This window comes from Heterodontus francisci, chromosome 16 (assembly GCF_036365525.1).
Source record: "Heterodontus francisci isolate sHetFra1 chromosome 16, sHetFra1.hap1, whole genome shotgun sequence".
NCBI lineage: Eukaryota > Metazoa > Chordata > Chondrichthyes > Heterodontiformes > Heterodontidae > Heterodontus > Heterodontus francisci.
The window spans coordinates 80,778,500-80,785,736 of record NC_090386.1 but is presented as its reverse complement, the minus strand read 5'-3'; positions in this window follow the sequence as shown (position 1 = coordinate 80,785,736).

Sequence of the window (7,237 nt, the reverse complement as noted above, 5' to 3'; positions counted from 1 at the left end):
TTTGGTCCTCATAGTGGCAGTGGTTCTCAAGCTTGCCGCCTATGCAACTTTTCAGGGGCCCACCAGAGACCTTTGTGGGGTCACACAGTCAGCAGTGCACTGCTGCATCAGGTAGGTCACCAATGCCCTGCACTGGAGGGCCAGTGAGTATGTCCGCTTCAGGACAGACTCTCACAGCCAGGCCCAAAGGGCCATTGGTTCTGTCACCATTGCCGGAGAACCATAGGTTGTAATGTTCATAGACTGCACTCATATGGCCATCAGGCCTCCCGCCAGGCTACCACCTGCAGACATCACCATTAAAGGAATCCTCTCAATCTAGGAGAAGCTGGTATGTGATCACCGCAGTTGCTCAGTGCAAATCTGTGACCGCTTCTCAGGCAGCTTCCTGGGACACCTGGGACCCCCGCCAGTCCCGGTTGCCGCCACTGTTCACTGAACTGGCTCAGATGGAGAGGAGGCTTCTTGGAGATAAGGGCTATCCTTTGCAGATATGGCTCCTGACACCAGTGAGAGACCCCACCAGTGCTGCAGAGGAGAGATACAATGCCAGTCACTGAGTTACAAGTCACCATTGAGCAGGCGATCGACATGCTGAAAAAGTGCTTGGATAGATAGGGTGATGCCCTTTACTATGGGCTGAAAAGGCCATCTCCTTTCTTTGCTGCGCGCTGTGCTCTGCACAACAACGCACCCAAAAGGGGGTAGGCCTGGCATGATGAGGTGAGATGTCAACAGTATTCCTCCTCAGACTATGAGGACGCTGAGGACCTACAACAGGAAAGACGCATGGAAGGGCAGATGGAACCCAGGCTCTGCATGCAGGGCTAGCAGTGAGCTAGGGATGTACAGCAGTGGCTTATCAGACAAAGGTTTTCTGCTCCGCAGGAACCGACATCAGCTCTGCAAGCCACACATCACCCTCGCTTACCTGCTATGCACCAGTCCACATCTGCAGCATCCCTGTGTAAACCATTAGAGGCAGCAGCTGACTGAGCCAATGTCCATGTCACTGCATTCGTGGAGACGGTCATGAGTAATGGTGGCATGGCAATGATGTTATTGCATACGTTGGCTCTCCTGAAGGGCCAACAGTGCAAAGGGATGTGACATTGGCGCTACATGCTAGCACACATTATTCCCACAGAAAAAAGAACACACATGTTGGTGAGGAACATTTAGTGAAAGACGTATTTACATTTCTGTGACACCCGTGCATTCCCATTTGTGTCAGTATGTTCTCTGTAAATGAAGAGGTTGCCACTTCTCGGTGCAACCACTGCACTAGCAGCCTGACTGGTAGAAGGCTGCTGATCTGATTGCCCTTTGGCTGTGGATGACTTGGCACTCGTACCCTGTGCGCACGAGGCCTAGAGGGCCCCGGCTGGCTGGGGGAGTGATTGTTTATCCTCTTCCGGCATTAGACCCTTTGACGCACTGGATGGCCCCACAGCTACTCAACTCCTCTGCCATCTCCAGCCAGGCTGCCTTGTTCAGGCAGGAGGGCCTCTTCTTACCATCGCTGGGAAAAAGGACCTCCTGCCTTGCCTGCACAGCCTGGAGGAGAGTGAGCAGGGAGGCTTCGCTGAACTGTGGGGCCACCCTAGAGTACCCCTCTGCCATCCTCGGTTCTTGGTGTGGTCCTTTAAATGCAAAGTTGACTCCACCATGTAACTGCACTGACTTCTGGCTGCAAGATTTGTCTTGCACATGGTTGAAAACCAATGCAGGACTAGTGAGGGAATCTGTTCTGTTGTCATGGTTTTTCATCTATTACACATCGACACATGTTCACGAATACTTTGCTTCTGCAGCAGCTGATCATATTTATTAGTGTATTATTTCTAGCTGGCAATGCAGCTAAAATATGAACATGTTTTCCTGTTTTTTTTACAAAGATCATTGAATTGCATTTACATGTCTTTTCACATAAGAAAAGAAATGAATACAGATTCCAAATGCATATTAGTCTGTGGCTTTTCACGGTAAGGTGCTTAGCAGCCCATAATATGTAGATATTCTTCAATTATGGTTTTATTTCTATTGTATTTGCCTTTTATGGTACATTTAAGTCCTAGAATGTGCAAAACTAAGATTATTCACCTAGGTGCAGCACGCCTACAAGAAGCAATGTAACACTTGAGTGGAAGAAGAGGATCGCAACTTCACAGGACACTGTGACACAGCAGGGTAAGTATGTGGCAGCAAAGCAGAAAGTGCTGGGGAAACTCAGCAGGTCAGGCAGCATCTGTGGAGAGAGAAGCAGAGTTAACTTTCAGGTCTGTGAACTTGGTCACAGACCTGAAAGTTAACTCTGCTTCTCTCTCCACAGATGCTGTCTGTCCTGCTGAGTTTCTTCAGCAGTTTCTGCTTTGCTTCCAGATTGACAGCAGCCCCACTCTTCAGCAGTGAGGTAAGTATTTCTTTGGCAGCTGTCAGGAAGCAGGTGCTGGGGTGCTTTAAATAGGGCCCCAGCACCTGCTGCACAACTGTCAAAAAGTTCCTCACTGCGCTGGATGTCCCGCCTCTCCCAACGTAACATGGAGGGGCGACTCGGCACAGTGATATTAATGAGTCCCCATGCATAACATCACGGGGGCTTGGCAGCGGCCACTGGATGCAGGCATGCCGCCGAGCTCAAAGCGCGCTGCCACAAAGCGCAGCGCGCAAATAAACTTCAGGCCCTGGTTCTTTTATTTTCCTTTTTAAATTATTATTACCCCACTTACAATTGAACCTTGTCGGCGTTGGGTTTAAATCCTGGATGAGCCACCAATTAATATATTACAACCAAGGCGGGAGGAATGCACTGTTAATTCAGTCCTACTTCTCCAATGGTCACAACATATAGTTACATTTTCCCACTTACCGACCCAGTCAATCAGATATTCTCTTTTTCCCCAGAAAAGTATACCAACCAAGTTTCTTTAATAAACAACAGAATTATCCGTTTATTATAAACCGAGTTTTAACCAAAAAGGAAGTAAACATACACGCAAAGGGAAATATTAAAGCCCCATATTTATCCTAGCCCTCACACACAGACACACATACACAACCAATTAACAAGGGAAATGGATTTTTGTTTACAGCTGTTACAAATAAATAGAAGGAATTAAAAAAAACAGTTCGGCTGAAAAGAAGGTATGGGCATCCTTTGCTTTGGTGAGGTGTCCCAAAGGTGAATAGGTGGCTGTCAATGGGATCTTTCTAGAATAGTTCTTTCCAGGCGATGTTGATGATCAGTTTGGATAGGCTTCCAAAAGATGCAGCACCGAAAGCTCCAGGCAGGCTTTACAGCCGGAAAAACAACAAGGATCTGCTTAGGTCTTATAGCAGTAAAGGTTTCTTCAAATACAGGAGGAAATAATAAATGCACTTGATGCAGGATGTCTTTTCAAGAGAAAAACTGAACTGGCTGGATCTTTTTCTGTTCTCCTGGCAGGTCAATAAGCAAACTGGCATTTTTAACAGTTCAAATTGAAACTAACTTTTTCCAGAAACAAGTCCTGTGACAACCATAGAGCTTGGCCTGTCATTCCTTTGCAAACATCCTTTCAGAGTCACAAGCACAACCCCTGCTGTTTTATTTGAAAGCAGATGCTTTCCAGTAAGACTTGTTTACTAGTCAACCTTCTGTTGACCTTCCCTTTTGTTTTATAAAACACAACGTTCAGCAATCTCCAGATGAGTCAATGTCCAGAATTCAACTATAAGTTCTTTAAGACATATTTTACAAAATAAATAGAAGCAATCTTGTAACAATCCATACATCTACATAGAATCTTCCACAACCTGGGCTGTGCCACAAAACACTATAGCCAATGAAGCACTTTTGAAGTTTAGTCACTATTGAATTTAGACATAAACTTTGCTAAATAATACTTGTCAATATTCCATCATCTTGCATGCAGAGAATCTAGACTAAGTGTAGTCTTCAGATGAAGTAGGGTTAGAAGATGGGAGATCATTGGATCAAGATCCCCTCCAAGTCACACATCATCCTGACTTGGAACTATAGCGCCGTTCCTTCACTGTCGCTGGGTCAAAATCCTGGAACTCCCTTCCTAACAGCACTGTGGGTGTACCTACCTCACATGGACTGCAGCGGTTCAAGAAGGTAGCTCACCACCACCTTCTCAAGGGCAATTAGGGATGGGCAATAAATGCTGGCATATCCAGTGACGCCCACATCCCATGAATGAATAATAAAAAAAAGGTCATGCAGGCATAATTCAGTCCCCATTTTAAAGTAATTCAATCTGACCATACTTTCATATAATAATTTGAATATTATGTATAGTTAAATAGCAAAACTCAGGGCAATTTGGGCAGCAAAGAAATAGAGTTGGTTGGGACAGAGGAGTTTCTTAACAGTACAGGTTGAGGAGTTGGGAGACGCAAAGCTAAGGCACCATAGTGCCACCACTAAGGGAAGGTGGTTACTGTGTCAAAAGTTGACCTGGGCAATTTACATTATAACTGTGGGCATAAGAATTTTATAATAGGGGAAATTGACAAAAATGTAAGAACAAGAAGTTAGACTTTGTAGACAGGAAGTGTGTACAGATGTAGATTTTCAATTTATTACAAAAGGATCTCCCATGGTTTGCCCACAAAGTCAAGACGAAGAGAAGACAATATTAGTGCTACTGCAGATTTAAATATGGGAAGCTGCAGCCTATGATGCCTAAGAAGCTTCATCTACTGGAAGAAGTGCACAGATGCAATTATCACCTAATGGTAAGGCAAAGGCAAAATATTGTGGATGCTGGAAATACTCAGTAGGTCAGGCAGCATCTGTGGAAAAAGAAACCCACAGATGGGCCTGATTTTAACCCATTCAAAACCCATCCATTTTCACAGAGTTAAAATCGGGCCCATTTCAAGTCCATGATTTTTCGTCAGAACATTCTGTGTAACATATGTAGAAAATTTTAATCCATTCTAAATATATATAGAGTTAAAGAAATAAGGTATGACATTGGTGGCATTTTATGTTGGATGGAGTAGGATTATAGTATTTGATGGCAAACTTTCTTTTAAGACCAGTGTACAAGTCTATTGTCGGTACAAAGAGAGAGTGCGGTGATTGAATACACCCTACCATTCAGTAGAACATTTGGCATTACATTTAACTGAAGAAATACTGGAAAAGACTTGAGGCTGAATTTTCACCACAGTGGTGGGAAACAGGAGCCGGGTCTGTTTTTGTGACAAATATTTTCATGGGGGTATGCCTTTAATTGATATGGAGACAGGCTCCCTGTCCACAGAGCCAGTAGGGATGGGAATGGAGGTGAGTCAGATGAAATGTGGGACTCATTTGACATCCCATGGTAGCCATCACTGAGACTGCAGGTTGTCCTGAGAGAGAGATTTGCAGTTCATGCTAAAGCCTTCCACTGTGCCAGAGGGAAGCGAGATGTCACAGGGGAGCTGGATACCTGGTACCCGGGGCAGGGCAGTCCCTTGTTTCATTGATGCTGACTGGATGTTATGCTGGAGGCCATGAGGGGGAAGACAGAGGTCCATTTCCCAGAGGGTGGCAGAAGGAGGCCACCTCATTGTGCAGCAGGGCACCTCTCTTTCTCTGCCCCCAGTTCCACCTCCTATCTTACCTCCTGCTCCTACTCCTCCCCCAATGAGCTGATTCCTTCCAGGGACTGAAGGTCCACACGTCGCTGGAGGGCCATGTTGTGGAAAGCGCAGCAGACCCACAATGACAGAGATCCTTGTAGGAGGGTCTTGGAGGGCACCATCTGACTGATCCAGGCACCATAATCGCCTGCTCAATGATTTCCCTGCCGAGCAGGTGGTATTGGTTTTATTGCCTCTGTACCTCTGCCTGGGGCCCCTGTAGCAGAGTCAATAGCCATCTCTTCAAGGGATTTCCCTTGTCCCTTCAGATCCATCCATGCACTTTGGGTGTTGGAGTGAAGATCTGGGGCAGCCTGGACTGGCGGATGATGAGCGAGTCATGGCAGCTGTAAGGAAAGTGATCACATACATAGAGGAAGCTCTTGTTGTGGTCGAAGACCAGTTGAACATTGAGGGAGTGGAAACCCTTCCTGTTGAAGGGTCTCACTTGCTGATCATTGGCCTTGATAGCCACATGGGTGCAATCCATGATACCCTGCACCTGGGGGAATCCAGTGATGGAGGCAAAACACAATGTGCACTGTCCCTACGAGGCCATGACTGTCGTTAAATGAATGTGCTGTCTAGCTCTGGCAAAGAGGGCATTATTGACCAAGGAAACACAGTGGTGTGCAGCCGTTTTTGAGATGCCACTAAGGTCTGCAGCTGATGTTTGGTAGGAGCCAGAAGTGGAGACGTTCAAGGCCACAATGACTTTGATGGCTGCTGGTAGGGCATGGCGGCCAGTGCTATAAGGTGTGAGGTCTTCGGCCATGAGGGCACAGATGTCTGTGAGCTTCTGCTTGGAGAGCCTCACTCTCCTGTGGCACTGGTTCTTGGTCATCTCCAGGTAGCTCTGTCTTTGGTGGTCGGTCCTGTGTTGAGGATTTTGCCACACGCCTTCCTGCCCTTCTTTTCTGCTCTTCTTTCCTCTGCTGTGCCCTCCTGATGCTCTGGGTTCGGCCCTTCCTCTGTAGGGTGTTGCCGCTCGTGGCCACTGGGCCCAAAATCTGACAGTCATATCAGCAATGCCAGCTGGAGCCTTCCTTCTTGGCACGTGGCTGTTCAATTGTCCTTGGCAGACTTGCCCCCTGCCCCCACAATGCCAGGGGGTGCTGACCCCTTTCAAAACCTGGGTGCTGAGTGCCTATTTCCAAACCACCTGTGCAGTGCCACGAGCACCCCCTTACCAAATGCCCAGCCCCTTTTGCCCTGCTGACCCTCTTATGGGGCCGGGACTCCGACTGTTTACCCGCCTGCCTTCAGCTGGCCAGTTTCTGAAGGAGTGGGTAAGCTGTCCGGCCCTTAAAAAATTAGAACTCCCCAACAAGCTCTAAACAGCCTTTTTAACAAGTTTAATTGGACTCCATCGGGAGAAGAGCAGGATTCCTGTTGCACCATCCCCCCGCCCTGGTGAGTATTGCCGGTGCTGAGATTGGCATCTTGAATTGGACATGCCGCATGGTGCCAGTATTTTTGGCCCCACCCCCACCTCCATGCCCAACTTTGGGGGGGGGGGTGGTGGTGCGGGGTTGAGGTGGAATTAAAATTGAACCCTTCAAGTCTACCATTGGTATGTAGTGCGAGTTTAGTTGTG